Consider the following 16,935-nt stretch of genomic DNA (forward strand, 5'->3'; position numbering starts at 1 on the left):
CGCAAGCGTGAGCTATCGATTATCTCTGACTTCTCTCTTCCTCCGACTCCCCTGAAGCCAGATCTACCAGGAGAGCAGAGTCCAGAAGGGGGTCATGGAGCCGATGTCATCTTGTCATAAGCCCAGCCTCTGCAGCCCTACTCACAAGACAGCAGTCCTCCAGTGCTACGATGCTCAGGGGATGCTTGGGAGACTCACCGTGCCCGTTCCAGCGTTACCTTTGAAAGTCAAGCCACATCCCCAGCTGTAATCACCTCCAAACTGAACTTGAGGCCAGGAGGGTTGGAGACAAGGAGGTGCCCAGCCCCGACTGCTCTGGAAGGCAGACAGAGCGCCCCGCGCCCCGTCTCACAGTCCATTTTTCAAAGTTTGACGTCAATTTGCGGCCTTAGATTGGTTTTTGTTTCTCCGTACTTTGTTTTCTTTTTGGTGATGAATGGTTATTGTCAGGCTGGCTTAGGAGAAGCGATAGGCAGCAGGTAGGGGCTGCGGTGGAGAGCGCAGGGTGGGGGTTTTCATGGCGGAGTTTACTGTTTTCGTTTCTTTTCTAGGGATGAAATGGAGTTGGAGGAGGTGCCTGAGATCACCCATGGGTCACACGAGATAGATACCAGGGTCACTCTGTGTCTGGTTCCCCTTCATCCCAGTCAGGAGAAAGCAAGACCTCTGCCCCTTTCTTTTCCCCATAAGTACATGGTCTGGTCTGGGGGGTGGGCAGTGTGTCACGGCTGAGGTGGCTGACGCTGTCAACTGCAGATAAATACAACCAAAACAGACCCAGAAAATTATTTCCTCTTAATGGAAAAATTATCAGGCCCTGAGCAGCCTGATCTAAGGGCTTTTAGAAGCACAGAGAAATACACTTCAAGCTCACACTCAGGCTCCTCTCCCCAGCTCCCTCCCGGGACAGCTCTGCAAAAGCCACAGCACATGGGCCTGGCTGGGAGAAAACAGCCTCAGAACAACCACAGTTTAGGGGCGCGGAGGGCATTTGCTTAAGGTCTTCAGGGCAGGGAGCTTGAAAAGATCGGAGAAATCACTCTGCCCATCTCACTCACGTCCCAGATAATTAAAGCACAGCCCAGAGAGAAGTGACTTTCCAAAGGTCCTCGGCCACCCAGCAGCAGGACAAGAGACTGGAGCTTTTCTCTCCAAGTCCTGTTTCCATTTCCCACAATTCCCTGGTACATCTACACAGGTATAATGCCTCTTAACCCAAACACCAGGCTTGTAGGCCCAGGGGCATTGAATTCTAGGCAGGAATTGACATATTGAAGGTCTTTTTTTTATGAACTAGGATTCAAACCCAGAGTCTGCCCGCATGCTAGCAAGCTTTCCACCCCTGAACTACAAGCCCGCAACTCTCCTTTCCTTCCCTTTCCCCGTGGTGTGACTCACTGGACCCAGAGCAAACATCTCTACCTCGCTGGTTCATCGCTTGCTTTGATTAAGGCAACATTAGATGTACCAGAGAGCGGAAACTCCAGTGTGTTCGCATGGCTTAGCTGAGTGGTTAGCATTTCGGCACTCAGCCATGATCTAGGAGTAGTTGCACATGGAGCAGATCTGAGCACAGCCCTCCGCCCGAAGCTGCTACCTGATTGGCACACACAACTGTGAGTGATAAACCCAACTGCATTGGTTACAGCCTGTGGTCTTATAGCCGTGTCCCAGAAGAATCCTCCATTCTGAGGTAGAGCCCGGTCTAGATTTCCTCTTCTGGTCACTGAGGCCCCTAAGAGTTAAAAGGCTGGCATGCATTGGTGTGGTGAGTGGTCCCATGGTTGTGACAAGACCTTCATAGACTCTTGCTGAAGGAACCCAGTCTAGACCTACCTTCTTTTTCTCCCAAGAGATTCCTTATGGAAAATCTTATTGTCTTAATTATGAGGGGGTGGCTGGTGCCTCAGTCCCCACATCTCAGTGTCTTGATGTCTTCTTCCGCTTTCTTTTGCTATAGCAAAACATTCAAGACTAAGTGCATATATATATATATATATATATATATATATATGCATATATATATATGCATATACACACATATGAAAAGAAATTTGTTTTGGTTCATGCTTTCAAGGTCTACGGCATCTCCAGAGCATCCCACCAGCATCTGCCTGGCTTTCTAGTGGGAGCCTAATGGAGGAAGAGCAGATAGGGATGTGTGAAAGAAAAGAGTCCCTAAGGCCTAAAACTGCTAACTTATTCCTACAAGGAACATATTAATCTATCCATGATGCATCTTCCATGAACCAAACACCTCCTACACACACACACACACACACACACGACTCCACCTCCAACACTACCACGCTGAGGAACTAAGGTTCCAGCCTGTGACTCTCAAGGGACATGCTCAAACCTTACAAGCAACACGCTGTTGCCACAATCTCATGCCACGATCTCATACATTGAAGTTACCCAGAGGTTCCGAGTCTATCTGTCTAGCATCTTTGTCATCTTCCAGATCCTTCCTTGAACCTATTTCCAGCTGTGTGGAGCAAAAAGAGACAGTGAAGACTATCTCTGAGAGGATCTGAGCATGTTGCAATTCTGCCTGTATTTCTTTGGCCAACATTCAGGTAAATGACCCCAGCAGTCTGGGAGGGAAGGCGTAGATGAAGTCCATACAACAGGAAGGGCAATACTACTGTGAGTGACCAATTCTGACTGTGACCACTCCAGTCTGCATCACCCTCTCCTATGCCCAAGGCTGCAGACCAACCACCAGAAGCTCCCTTTAGTTGATCTCTCTTGGGATCTTAAATGGTGGGGGCCTCCACTTTAAGGAGTATGCTGCCTCTCCTCTGCTCTCCTCAATTTCCATGGACTCATATCCAAATCCCTCCCCTTTTCATAGATTGGTCAAATTGATTTGTACAGCCTGCCCGACTCTGGGCCTCTTTATCCCCAGGAGGTTTCTTGTTGGCTCCATCCTAGGTCATGCCCTTCTCCAGGTCCAGCTTCAGCTGTCTGCTGGGATATCAGAGTTTAGTCACACCAAGAGGCAAAGCTCCCACCTAATGAGAACATGGGAAGCTGTTTTGAATGGTTGAAGAGAGGGGTGCTATTTCAATAAAAGTAGAGTTTGAGAAGGAGCCCATTATCAAGCTAAGTTAGAATGGACCAGGAGGGGTGAAGAGTGGAGAGGGGAGAGAAGGTGAGGGATCTACTGCTGTAATCCAAGAAAGAATGTTAAGAGCCTGGACTCGAACTCAAGACATGGCATGAAAAAAGGAGGCGCTCAAGATGTGATGGTGAGACCGGAGCCGGCGCCAGGAGGTACCTGTTGCTGGAGATGGAGGCAGAGACACACACCCCCGTTTCCAGCCCTGGGACAGCAGCCCACTTCCAGAGCGTCTCATTGCCCCAGCCCACCTGCCAGCCCCCCTGTGCTCAGCTCCACCAAGTAGCAAGACTGCCTGGCCCTTCCAATCTACTTGCAAGGAATGTGGAGTTACATTTAATTAAAAGTATCTACACAGAAACGAGATTAATTAAGTCTCTTTTACCCAGGAGCCCTCTCTTTGTGTTCACTTAAATGAGGTTTTAAATGTTGTCTCAATGTTATATCTGGGCAAGATTTCTCCAGACAACACTTGGAGTGGTGCTGAGGCTCCGTCGGAGCCTGCTGGAAATTATTTCACGGTGAGAACAATCCAAGGACAGCCTTCTCCCTGCCTCAGTCAGCTGAGCTCCAAGCAGGTGGGGACCTTGAGTCAAAGAAGTAGAATTTGAAAATGAAATGGGGTGGGGGTAAATTCTCTCAGGCCAGAGCTGCCTCCCAAAGCCTCTTCTCAGTGTGGAACAGGTGGTCTGAGATGCTCTCTGAGTCATGGGTACGGCGGACTCACGTTTCCAAAGTTGAACTGAATACCAACACGGCTGTCCAGAGGCAAGCAGCTGAGGGGGCCCCACCTGTAGGCAGTGTTCACAGAGCCTGATGAGGAAGTTAGGGAGGAGTCTGAGGAAGGGCAAAGAGCCCTGGCGAGCTTTAGCACTATTTCAGGCTTCTTGCCTGAACCCACTTTTTAACCCTTTTCATTAACAAATAATAATTGTATATCTTCCTATAGAGTGATGTCATGTTCTTAGTATGGCATATTAATCATATAGAATAATGGATTTCATTGTGACATTTTCATGCATGTTCATAGCATACTTTCTTTTTTGTTTTTGCTTTCTTGGGTTTGTTTTGGCTTTTCTGGGACAAATTTTTTTTCTGTGTAGTCCTGGTTGTCCTGAAACTCACTAAGTAGACCAAGTTGGCCTAGAACCCCGGAGACTCACCTGCCTCTGCCTGCCAAGTACTCAGACTAAAGACGCTTGAGGCATACTTTAATTTTATTCACACCACTTTCCCTACATCTTCCCCCTTACGACAGTCCCCCAACAACAATCTCCCTTCTACTTTAACGCCCCTTTCATCTTACCAGACTCCACATACAAAGGCATGTGCTCTGTATCCTTCTGACCCTGGCTTAACATCTTGCTTAACATTGTGCCTTCCAACTCCACCCGTTTTCTACCAATGACATAATTTTGTGTTCTATGATATAATTTTCCATTCTTTAAAGTTCTCTTTTCTTTATTCATGTCTCCATTGACTGGCATCTAGGTTATCATAGAATAATTCTACAGAGTTTAAGAGATGGCCTCAAGCAATGAAGTGATTGCTGCATCAACATGGAGATGGGAGTTCGGGTCCCCATGACCCGTGTAAAAGCTGGCTATGGTAGGTGCTGGTCTGCAATCTTAGTGCTTTAGAAATGAACACGGGAGTTCCTTAGGGGCTTGCTGGCCAGTCAGCCAGCCGACTGGTGAACTCCAACTTCAGTGAGAGACCCTGTCTCAAAAAAATAAGATGGAATACAATTGAGCGAGACACTCAGCATTGACTGCTGGCCTTCACAGGCATATAAGTACACACACACACACACACACACACACACACACATACACACACACACACACACACACACATACACACACACACACACACATACAAATGCATAGACCTTATACACACACACATGCATGTACCCAACCAGATCAGCCACTGACTGATGGACAGATGGACCAGCTCTGAGCCCACAGCTTCCTAGACTGTAGAGTGACAGAAATAACTCATGAGATGTTTCAAAGGGGTTTGTAAGGATTAAACGAGGCTATCTCTGAGCCTCTCTCATGCCAAGCTCTCCAGAACAAATGCCCTCCTCCTCCCGGCCTCTTCCTGTCTGGTAGAATGCATTGCTTTTGTGGGGTGTGTTGGTTCCTGGAAGTAGAATGAGAATTTATTATTAAGGTATCCAGGGCTGGGGATGTGGCTACAAAACGCGAGACCATGTGGCTTCTGTCCTTTGGGTTAATATCAAGCGTCTAAGGGAACAGGTGGAATTTTACAATTGATGGGATTTTAAGAACTGGTCTCAGGCAAAGTTTTATGCCAGACAAAATCTGGTTTTCAGCATTTTTGAAGCTCTGGCAGTGATGAAATGTCTATATGTTAGGGACAAAGAAGTAACTGGTATCTGTGCCCCCTCCCACATTGTTCTCCTCATTTTAACGGTACACAGATGGAAGCCCGGTTCTAATTCAAACACGAACTTCTCAGATGAGAAGCAATAGTGGCAAGCAGCCATCAGCTTGATAATGCCATTTCCTTTATTCCTCATTTCAAGGCCTAATCTCCTTTAACATCAGTTCCAGAGGATAGATTCATATGTTACCACAGTTCTGTTTTCATCCTTCCTTCCTTCCTTCCTTCCTTCCTTCCTTCCTTCCTCCTCCTTCCCTTCCTCCCTCCTTCCCTTTCTTCCTTCCCTCCTTCCTTTCTTTCCTTCCTTCCTTCCCTCCTTCTCTTCCTCCCTCCTTCCTTTCCTTCCTTTCTTTCCTTCCTTCCTTCCTCCCTCCCTCCTTTCCTTCCATCCTCCCTCCATCCCTCCCTTCCTCCCTCCCTTCCTTCCTTCCTTCCTTCATCCCTTCCTTCCTCCTTCATTCCTACTTCCTTTCTTCCTCCTTATTTCCTTCCTCCTTCCTTTCTTCCTTCTCCCCTCCTCCTCCCTTCCTCCTTTCCTTTCTTGTGTTTTGTTTTCTTTTTTGAGACAGGGTCTCACTATGAAGCCTTGGCTGTCCTGGAACTTTCTTTGTAGACCAGGCTGGCCTCAAAGTCACAGAGGTCTGCCTGCTTCTGCCTCCTGAGTCCTGGGATTGAAGCTGTGAGCCACCCTGCCCAGACTTCTTCTTTTTTGTTTACTTCTCTGTGTTAGTCTTTATCCTCATGCACTTTGAGCTGGTAAAACCTATGATCTTTTAGTTTAAAAGACAAAGGCCCTAGCAGAAAAAGGGAAGAAGGAAGAAACAAAGTAGGGAAAGGAGAGGGAATACTTCCTTATCAATTTACCTAGGGCAAAATCTAAAGTCACCAGCACACATAGCTACTAAGGAAGACTTGAAGATCTTTCTCGCTGGGCCCAGGGCTGTGTGGCCGTCTTAACCAGAATTCAAACCCCACCTGGCTTTGCTGTTTAGACAGTAAGACGCACAGCTGTGGAACACGTGTAATGGTGAGGGTTTCACTATCCCTCCACGTTCCTCCTTGATGTGCACCGTACACTCCTTTAGAGGAAGTGTGTTCCGCCTCCTAGCAAGGGCAGAGGATCCCATGTGGTGCAGCACAGCTACCACCCAGGACTCCACAGATGACAGATGTCCACCCTTGTCATCTACTGCCATTCTTCCACATGACTGTGTCCTCTGTGCAATCATCTGGATGTCCCAGCCTCTTTCAGAGCCTGGGCCCTTTGATCACTGTGGGGGCACCCTTGGGAATCTGACTAAAGTAAACACTCCAAGAAGAGCCATCCTCCAGCCCAGCGATCCTGGAACATGTGACTGTCACCATTTCCCACCTCCAATACACACTGGAAGCTGGCTAGCCCCAGTGACAGAGTGAACAGGGTTGGCCATCGCCAAAGATTAATTGCTAAGGGTTTGGGAGCTTTCTGTTCTGTAGCAATGGGCTTTTCTCTTGTACTAATAAGGTGCCAATTAGGATATTCACACTTTGGGTTCAACCTAAAGGTAAGCTTGCTTTCTATGAGGTGAGCCAAAGGGTTGAGAGTCTCCTAAATGAACTGTATACCAATACGGAGCAGCAGGGAGAACACGCAGAGCCCCTCTGCAGGCACTGAGAGGTTACTGACTCTGGGGGTAATGAAGCTGAGCTCTGCACCCCACTATTCCGTCAGTTAGTTCTAACTCTTTGGAGTGACTTAAGAAAGTATGCCGTTACATGTGCCGAACGTTGCTTCAAGGGGGAAAAGACAGAAAGGAAAGCTCTATTAGACATAAGAAATCAATTTGATTTTTATTTATTTTCACTCACCTTTTAATTCCCATCCTTGTTTGGTCCTTAAAAATTACATCTATTGTCATTTTTTCCACTCTCCCGGGGTCCGGGACATTCTGCCTCTAGGTCAGGAGTCCTGCTGAACAGGGCATGATGTCTTCTCAGGTCGAGAGGTTAGTGCCATAGTACTGTAAAGTGCCTTCTCACCGGCTGTGCACCTAAGTAAAGGACCTTCATGTCCACGGGATGCACACTTTCCCTAAGACTTCTTCTAGGGACAAGTAAAAGGAGTCAGAGCACATTCCCAACTGTGCTGGAAAGATCCACAGCTTCATGTATGAATGGACACAGCACACAGACAGGCGAGCTATCATGTACCCACTGAATGGATGGACACAGCACACAGACAGGCGAGCCATCATGTACCCACTGTATGGATGGGCACAGCACACAGACAGGTGAGCTATCATGTACCCACTGTATGGATGGGCACAGCACACAGACAGGTGAGCTATCATGTACCCACTGTATGGATGGGCACAGAACACAGACAGGCGAGCCATCATGTACCCACTGAATAAATGGACACAGAACACAGACAGGTGAGCTATCATGTACCCACTGAATAAAATGGACACAGAACACAGACAGGCGAGCTATCGTGTACCCATTGTATGGATGGGCACAGAACACAGACAGGCGAGCTATCATGTACCCACTGAATGGATGGACACAGAACACAGACAGTCGAGCCATCATGTACCCACTGAATAGATGGGCACAGCACACAGACAGGCGAGCCATCATGTACCCACTGAATGGATGGACACAGAACACAGACAGGCGAACCCTCATGTACCCACCCGTTCCATCTGCTCTACATCCCCAGCCAACCTGTGAGCATCTGAGAGCATGGGCCTGACCCTAGTTCTCCCCTAGGCCCACATCTCTAAGCACTATAGTGAGGACCAGTGAGGAGCAGCTGGTTGACTGGTCACCTTTGGCAGAGACTAGGGCAATAGGCTGGGCCCCAGAGGGGAGGCCTGAGGTTTCTTTCCACACATGGCTGATTTCCTAGCTCCTGTTTCACTACAGCATCAGCTCCTTATGACCAGTGATGGAAAATATGCTCTCACAGTCTAGAAAACAATCACTGCTCAGGCCAAAATCAAGGTGTCAGCAGGGACACATTCTGTGCCGAGGCTGCGGGAGAGAACCTGTGCCTGCTCTCTCCCAAAACTTTTAGGCTGTTGCTGGTCTTTGGCTCATGGTCACACCACTTCCATCTTCAATGTCAGCAATCTCTTTCGTTTTTAACTTCTGTATGTGCATGTACCCTTGTGTGTAAACATGCATATGGTCATGTGTGTGCAAGTGCACGGGCGCACTGAAGTGAGCATGTGTACGTGAACAGGTTTGTGCAAACATCTATGTTCACATGTGTTGTGAGTGTGTGTGTTCACATGTGGGAGTCATGTATGCACGTGCTGTGAGCGTATATGTGTGCACACGCACGTGGAGGAGTAAACGTGTAGCATGTACATGAGTATGTATGTGTTTCCCTGCTCTAAGAACATCTATGGCATTCTGGGCCCACATGGAAAATCAGGGAGAATCCTCCTCAAGATGCAAAAACCCCCTTTTCAAGGGTTACACCCCAGGCTCCAAATATCAGGACCTGGATCTATTAGAGACCATTATTTAGCTTTCATAACTGTGTCTCCTGGCCTGTTCTGCTCCAGAGCGGTGTCTAGAGTAGCCCCTCAAGGCTCCAGTTTCCTCTTCTATGGTACAAGAAGGAGACAGACTTCCAACGGGTTGCCTGCTGCCTCATGGCAGGAAGACTTTGAGACAGAGGGAGAAGGAGTGTTTCCCAAGTTGTAAAGCTCCACACAGATGCAGGACTATTATTGTCCTGGGAGTGGTGAGTTTAGCACTTGAGAAAACTATCAGATTTGAAAACATGAGAGGGATAGGAAACCAATGTTATTCAAAAACCTCATTTACACCCCACTGCAAAGCCTCCCGCCCTCCCTGCCTTCCTGTTCCCCTGTGGCTACAGGGGTGTGACAGAAACCTGTCTTGGGGGTGGCTTTGTGGCCCGAAAACAAATCATCCTTCACAGCTTGCTCCCAAGTCCAATAAGCCAGAAGGAATGGGGAGAGAGATTTAACGATATGTATTTCAAGAAAAAGATGAAGACGTGCCTGCTTTTAGGAGATGCTGTGAAAATCCATCAGTGAACTTGCAGCCAGATGAAGAGAGGGGAGACTAGCAAAACCAGGGATGGGATGCCCACTTCAGAGGGAAACTGCAGGTCTCTTAGAGTCTGCCCCCAACCAAAACTCAGCATACACTCTGGGTTTTGCATACTGGGGCTCACATACCTCTGAGGCCTCCAGACTGTGCAGGGAGTCAGTTGACTCAAAGGCATCCTGCCCATGGACTGCCTTTGGAGTGTTTCTGAGGACATGGCCTGACATAGCTTAGCAGATCAATTTCACTAGGGGTCAGGAAAGAAAGTCCCAAAGACTAAATTCAAACCACAGGGTCTCACTACATCGCGTAAGTTGGTGAGGAACTCGCAAAGTAGAGCATTCTGGCATTGTTCTTCCTGCCTCTGCCTCCTGAATGCTAAATTACAGGTGTGAGATGGCCCTTCTCCTTGTTCTTATAAATAAAGTTTTATTAGAAGAATACAATCTTGCTCTTCAATCTATTGCTGCCTTGACCCAACAACAGAGTTCGGTCATTGAGATTCATACTGTTTGGCCTTCAAAGTTGAGCACGTCCTTTAGAGCACTTCATTATAAATAGTTTCTGGTTGTATGTTAACTAGTGAGAAGGGGAGGAGAAATTGGTGTGGCGTGGAGGGGGTGCTCAGTGGAAAAGCATGTACTAAACATGTATGAGGCCTGGGTTCCAACTCCAATACCAAAATAGAAAAACAAAAGCAACATCAATGACAGAAAAGGACTAATGCTTTTTATTTATTTATTTATTTATCTATCTATCTATCTATTTATTTATTTATTTAAGATTTCTGTCTCTTCCCCACCACCGCCTCCCATATCCCTCCCCCTCCCCCAATCAACTCCCCCTCTCTCATCAGCCCGAAGAGCAGACTGAGTTCCCTGCCCTGTGCGGAGTCCAAGGACCTCCCACCTCCATCCAGGTCTAGTAAGGTGAACATCCAAACAGCCTAGGCTCCCATAAAGCCAGTGCGTGCAGTAGGATCAAAACCCAGTGCCATTGTTCTTGACTTCTCAGCAGTCCTCATTGTTCCCTATGTTCAGTGAGTTCGGTTTTCTCAACCTGAAAAGAACTAATGCTTTTTAACCTTTCTGTATCCCACCCCATGGCACCCAGAGCAGAGTCTTGAAAAAACCGAGGCTCAGGAAGGCAGGCAGGCAACTTTCTGAAGATCTCAACAGCTGGGCACAACAGAATTGGAGACCAGGGCCCATGTCTGCCTAACTCCGCCACCGACTCTGATCCCAGCTCCGTAGCCTCTCTCCCTTGCTGGTCCCAGTGGGTGATTCTCAACCCTCTTCTAGCAGCTTCACAGTTTCCAGGTATTGGAGGTATTTTTTTTTTCTTCCAGTTCTTCAAGACAGGGTTTCTCAGTGTAGCCTTGGCTGTCCTGGAATTTGCTTTGTAGACCAGGCAGGCCTCGAACACACAGAGATCCGCCTGCCTCTGCCTCCTGAGTACTCTGATTAAAGGTGTGTGCCACTACAACCCTGACAGCAACATCTGTCATTCCCTTGGTCACGAGGGTTAATTTGACTGATCTGGCTGGCTAGCCAGGTGTCCCCTTTCTTCCTCACCGCTCCTTGTGCGTCCCTCCAGAAGCTGCGCCTTCCCGGTGACGAGGAGGACCCGCCTTTGGTTTTTCTTTGGAAGAGAGTGTGAGTGTGCTGCTCTGTGCACACAAAGGTCAAGGATAATCTTTCTCGTCATCATCTGTCACTACGATGTTTATGCCGGGCTAGCCAGCCTGCCTCCAGAGAGTCTCCCTTCTCCACTCTATCTCACAGTAGGAGTGCTGGAGCTACAGAAATGTATCGCTGGGCTCAGCTTTACATGGGGTGTGGGGCTTCAAACTCAGGCCTGCACGCTTTCAAGGCAAACGCTTTACCCACCAAGCCACTCGGACACCGTCAACAGTCAACACCCTCTGGGTACAGCATCCATTCAGCCCAGGAGCCCAGAGAGGAGAGCTTCCCAAGGCTTCCGTCTCATCCTTACCCAACCTTTATTCCACATCGCCACAACCCTCTCCCCACGGTTGCCCTAGTACTCCTGACTGTGCTCTGTGATTCTGCAGGCTTGCATCCCACAGTCCTCTACTGGCCACACCCTGTGTGTTTGCCACTCTGTCCTGCTGCTGTGGTCTGGTCCGGTCTGGTCAGTCCCTGGGTGCAGAGGCCCCATGAGGCTGACAGGGGCGCCAGGCATTAGCATTCCACTTCCCGGGGCTGTTCAGATCTCACCTGCAATTCTTCTGACAAATCCTTATCAGCGATGCCCATGGCGGAGTCTGTGGCGACTTTGTTCGTTCTTATTAGCTCTGAACAGATTAGCTCTTCACAGCGCTTGGCTGGTTCATACCGATTCCTGATAAACGTTGTGACTGATTTTTCCCGACTGGGACCAGGCTGGGGACTGGGGCTTGGGCAGAAATGGAGGACTGGGAGGAGAGAGAGGTGCTCGCCAGAGGCAGATGAGGAAAACGCAGGCAGGATTACATCTGGACTATGAAATATTCATCACATGCCTGCTGGAGTGGGGTCAGCACAGGAGTCCAGCAACAACTCCTTCACCAGGCTCTGCTTCAAAATGCACAGGCCCAGGCGGGAGGGGCCACCATGGCGGCCCCCATCTGCTCCTGAGGCTTCTGAGAGAGGGGGCAGAGGAAGTTAAAAGGAAGGAGTGAGAAACCTGCTCACCTGGGCTTCGCTGTCCCCCTCCATCCTTTCCTGCCCGCTCTTCACGACCAGCTTTTGATGGTGGAATACTAATAGTCCAGGTGGACCCCACTGTTCCCTCCTCATCACATCGGCTCCTCATCTCCCTCTCTGCCCCTAGGACTCCTGTGTGCGAGCATTGAGCATCCCACCAGCTTCCTGTTCCGAGGATGTTAGGCGGTGCAGCCACCAACCAGTTCCCTACACTCCCCCAGGTAGATTGGATTTTGCCCATGGCTTCCATACCCCCCTCCCCCAAATGCCCAGAATAGGACCAGTGGAGATGTTCAAAACACTTTTGCTGAATTTAATATGCTCTATTACTTCGGCAGGAGGGGAAGTGGGTACCATTGCCCATGCTGGAACAATGCAGGCGTCAATAAATCCTTTTTCCACTTTCTTCCTGAAACCAAATGTCCTTTCCCAGGTTTTCTAGCCACGAGGCTCCAATCAGCTACTTCCTAATAAATAAGCTTGGCAAAGGGATTAGAAACCCACGGGCTGTCTTGCTTCTTAGCTCCTATATAATCTCTTTGTGGGCAGGACCCACGTTCATGCTCTAAGAGAACGGTTGGTGCACTTCAGTATAGACAGATGCTCTGTGCATATTTGGGGGATGAAGATGACTTCTATAGCCATGGTAGCATTTTATTTATTTATTTATTTATTTTTTGTTTTTTTTTATGTTGTTGTTGTTGTTTGTTTACTTTGTTTTTACGAGCCAGGGTTTCTCTGTAACAGCCCTGGCTCTCCTAGAATTCACTTTGTAGACCAGGCTGGCCACAAACTCACCGAGATCTGCCTGCCTCTGAGTCCTGGGATTAAATGGTGCACACCCAGCTCCAGAGTGCATTTGAAACCACCTCTAATTCTACAAAGGAGCTGAGCATTGTGGCACATGTTGAAAATCCCAGCACTCAGGAGGCTGAGGCAGGCAGATCTCTGTGAGTTCTAACTCAGCCTGGTCTAAATATGGAGTTCCAGGACATCCAGGGCTACATAGTGAGATCCGGCCTCAAAACAAATAAACAAGACCTACAAGGGAAAACTATTTTATAACTCTATAGCTATTTGGCCAAGACCATCTAAAAATTCTTTCATCTGCTTACCCCAGTTCTTCTTGACGCAGTGTGAACACAGTGACTGGGATTGTTAGCAAGGGGAATGAACACCACTTCCCTTTGACATAGCCCAGAATTTTCACTTTCTTTTATTTGTTTTTTTTTTTTAAATTTGAGTCTGATTCTCATGGAGCCAAGGCTAGCCTCAAACACACTACATAGCTGAGGGCAACTTTGATTTTCTGACTTTCCTGCCTCCACCAACTAAGTGTTAGGAACACAGGCAGCTGCCCACAACATGCCCAGTCACACGAAACTTTTGGCATGCAGGTCAGCTGCCTCCGTGCACGCCATCCACATCCTCTCTCACTCCAGAGCCCAGAAGATGACCCCCACTGTGCCTCGAGAAGGCCCGAAGACTCTTGGCCGCCATCTCAGGCCACAGGAACAGCCCAGTCATTAGCCTTTCGCCAGATTTATCTTTTCCTGGGAAGCCTGTAGCACTTTGATTTGTCCTCCTGTCCCCGGGACTAAACGCTGACGGCAGCACCCCCCTGGAGGTGTCAGGCTCTCCAGCCTCCTGCCAGAGGCCTCAAGGAAAATGGATGAGCAACTGACCTACAAAATAAATACCAGGCTTCCAGGTTCTGATAAAGATTAAATATTGGAGGAGTCATTTCAAATGAATATATAAAAGCAAATGGAAGAAGCCCTTTCAGACAGCGACAGGGTGAAATACGGGCAAACAAAGAGAGCTGTCTTCGGGAGGTTCAATGGCAGGGAAGCTGGAGGCTCTCAGGGCAATCTCCCCAGAAATACTCCAGTTTCAGGGAGGATTCCAAAAGCTGCCATCCCTGCCTCCTGCGCTATGCCCACCCAGACGGTGAGCGAGAACACTTAGCTTCAAATGTGCTGCCAACATGATGCTGAAGTCAGCTCTGCTCGGTTGGCCCAACCTACCAAGGGAGAAGAGAAGCGCAGTGACTCAACACCATCTGCCTTCCATGTGAGGCAGCCAAGAGCCTGGATCATCGGTGGGATGGGTTCTGAGACCCCAGCTGAAAGGCTCCAGGGGAACTGAAGGTGAGGCATCTCAGAGGAAGGCCTAGGAACAGAGACAGGAGTAGCCAAAGTCAGCAAACGAAGCCAGTGCTGCTTCAGCCTGGGGCGGAATTTCGTCCATTTTTAGATGCTTGCCCACTTGACTTCACCTAGAAAACTTCCAAAGAACCAGCATCTTGCCTCTAGCCTCAGTCGAGAGATGATTGAGCTACAAGGGAACAACAAGCAAGGTTGAATGTTGGTTCCTCCGAGTCTAATATGGTCCAACACCTTGCTCGGCAATTAGCATCTAGGGTCTCATTCAATTTGCATAAAATCTTGAAAGATGGGTATTGTCACCTGCTATGAAGGGAGGCTGAGGCTAAGGAAATAAATGAAAATGAGGTCATGGGTTTGAAAGACTCAGTTTCTTTTATTACTCCCAGCTCTGCCTAAGTGGTAGGCTCTACTGAGCCCATCTTTAAGTTAGACATAGAGACTCTGAACTGAGTACATACTCTATGAGTTGAATATATATAAATATATATCTTATTTTATTTTTTTAGATTTATTTACTTTATTTTATGCATATGAGTGCTTTGCATGTATGCCAGTGTATCACATGCATGCCTGGTGCCCACGGAGGTCAGGAGAGAGCACCGGATCTCCTGCAACTGGAGTTGTGGACAGTTGTGAGCCACCTTAGGGGTGCTAGGAATGAACCTGAGTTCCTCTGCAAAGACATCATGTATTCTTTATTGCTGAGCCACCTCCCCAGCTCTGAGTGTTTCTGTTCAGTACATTTAGCGAACTGGTCCTGTTTGTATCTGCCTTTTAATTCCATTCTCCTTCCCACAGGAACGCCTTGTAGCGAGCCTTACAGAAGAAGGAAGAGCTATCATGTGCCGCTGAGTTTTAGGTGACCTTTACGATTCGGTTGAGATCACAGGGGCTCGGGGACAATAATATAGCTAGTCCACCAGGGCCTGAGTTGACACAAGATAGCAGGACCAAGGATTTGAGGAAAACGATTGTCACCAGTTTGCAACCTTTTTGTGTTCCTGTGGCATCTAAGCTGTAGGACATCTTGGTATCATAACTCTGCTCAAGGAGAGGGGAGGAGTGGGGATAGAGGGTTGGAGAAGCAGCAGGGTGGGGATAGAGGGGTGGAGGAGCAGGGGGTGGAGATGGAGGAGTGGAAGAGCAGGGGTGGGGATGGAGGGGTGGAGGAGCAGTGGGGGTGGGGATGGAGGGGTGGAAGAGCAGGGGTGGAGATGGAGGGGTGGAAAAGCAGTGGGGATGGACTTCATGGAGGAGCAGGAGGTGGGAATGGAGGGGTGGAGGAGCAGCAGGGAGGGGATGGACCAGGTGGAGGAGCAGGGGATGAAGATGGACCAGGTGGAGAAGCAGTGGGGTAGAGATGGAGGAGTGGAAGAGCAGGGGTGGGGATGGACCGGATGGAGGAGCAGGGTGTAGCATGGTTCACAAGGAATACAACCTGCAGCAATTGCTGCAACAGTAGCCCAGACACAGAGGAGCCCCCAGCCCGTCTCCTTCATGGCTGCTGCCCCTTCTCCAGAGACATATGAAAGGAAAGAGTACCCTGCACCAGGGGAAAGGGGGAAAAATCTTCAAAGCCATTCCTTCTTGGGGGTTTCAGAGTTTCAGAGTGAGCCTATAGACAGGCTGGTAGGAATGCAGCAATTTCAAGACATGTAAACTGAGAGGCACTGAATCCAGCTCCCACCCAGTAGTACCTTCTTTGTTAGTCAATGAGCACCTAGAAATGAACTGGGCTAGCCTGTTCCCAGTCTCATGTCTCCTTCTCATGTTCTGCAAGGAAGATTGGTATAGACCATTATTGCTGAACCAGCCCCCTCCCAAAGCACCCTAGTAGTGTGTGTACACGTGCAAGCCCTTGCATATGGCGGTCAGAGGACAATCTCTTGTGCTGTAGTTCTTTAGATACTGTCCCACCTTATTATTATTATGGTTGTTGTTGTTGTTGAGGAAAGGTTGTTTCTCACCACTCACCTGAGCTCACAAAGTAGGCTAGGCTTCCAGGCCAGGAAACCTCAGGTCTTTGCCTCCCTGATACTTGCCTTGCAAGCTTAACCCACCCATCTGGCTCTTTGATGAACTCAGGTCCTGACACTTGCAAAACAAGCACTTTATAAACTGAGCTATCTCCCTCCGTCCACTTTTTAATCTCTTTCTTCCAGAGTCATTGCTGTTTCTCCACATCTAGTCATAATATATATATATATATATATATATATATATATATATATATATACATATATATATATATATATCAGAGCCCAGTGAGCAAGCGGGCCTGCTCATTGCTACCTCACCGTCATCAGCGGGGGCACCTGAGGACAGGGTTCTCTCCGCCCTGCAGCCTAGCCACTGTCCTATCCACACCTCTTCTGCCTGTTTTTCCAGAGGGAAAGTCAAGGGTCTGCTGTCAGCCCCCTGAGGGTACCGCAGGGAATCAACCGGCCAGGACAGC

The sequence above is a fragment of the Microtus pennsylvanicus genome, chromosome 3 (genome assembly GCF_037038515.1).
Source record: "Microtus pennsylvanicus isolate mMicPen1 chromosome 3, mMicPen1.hap1, whole genome shotgun sequence".
NCBI classification, from domain to species: Eukaryota; Metazoa; Chordata; class Mammalia; order Rodentia; family Cricetidae; genus Microtus; species Microtus pennsylvanicus.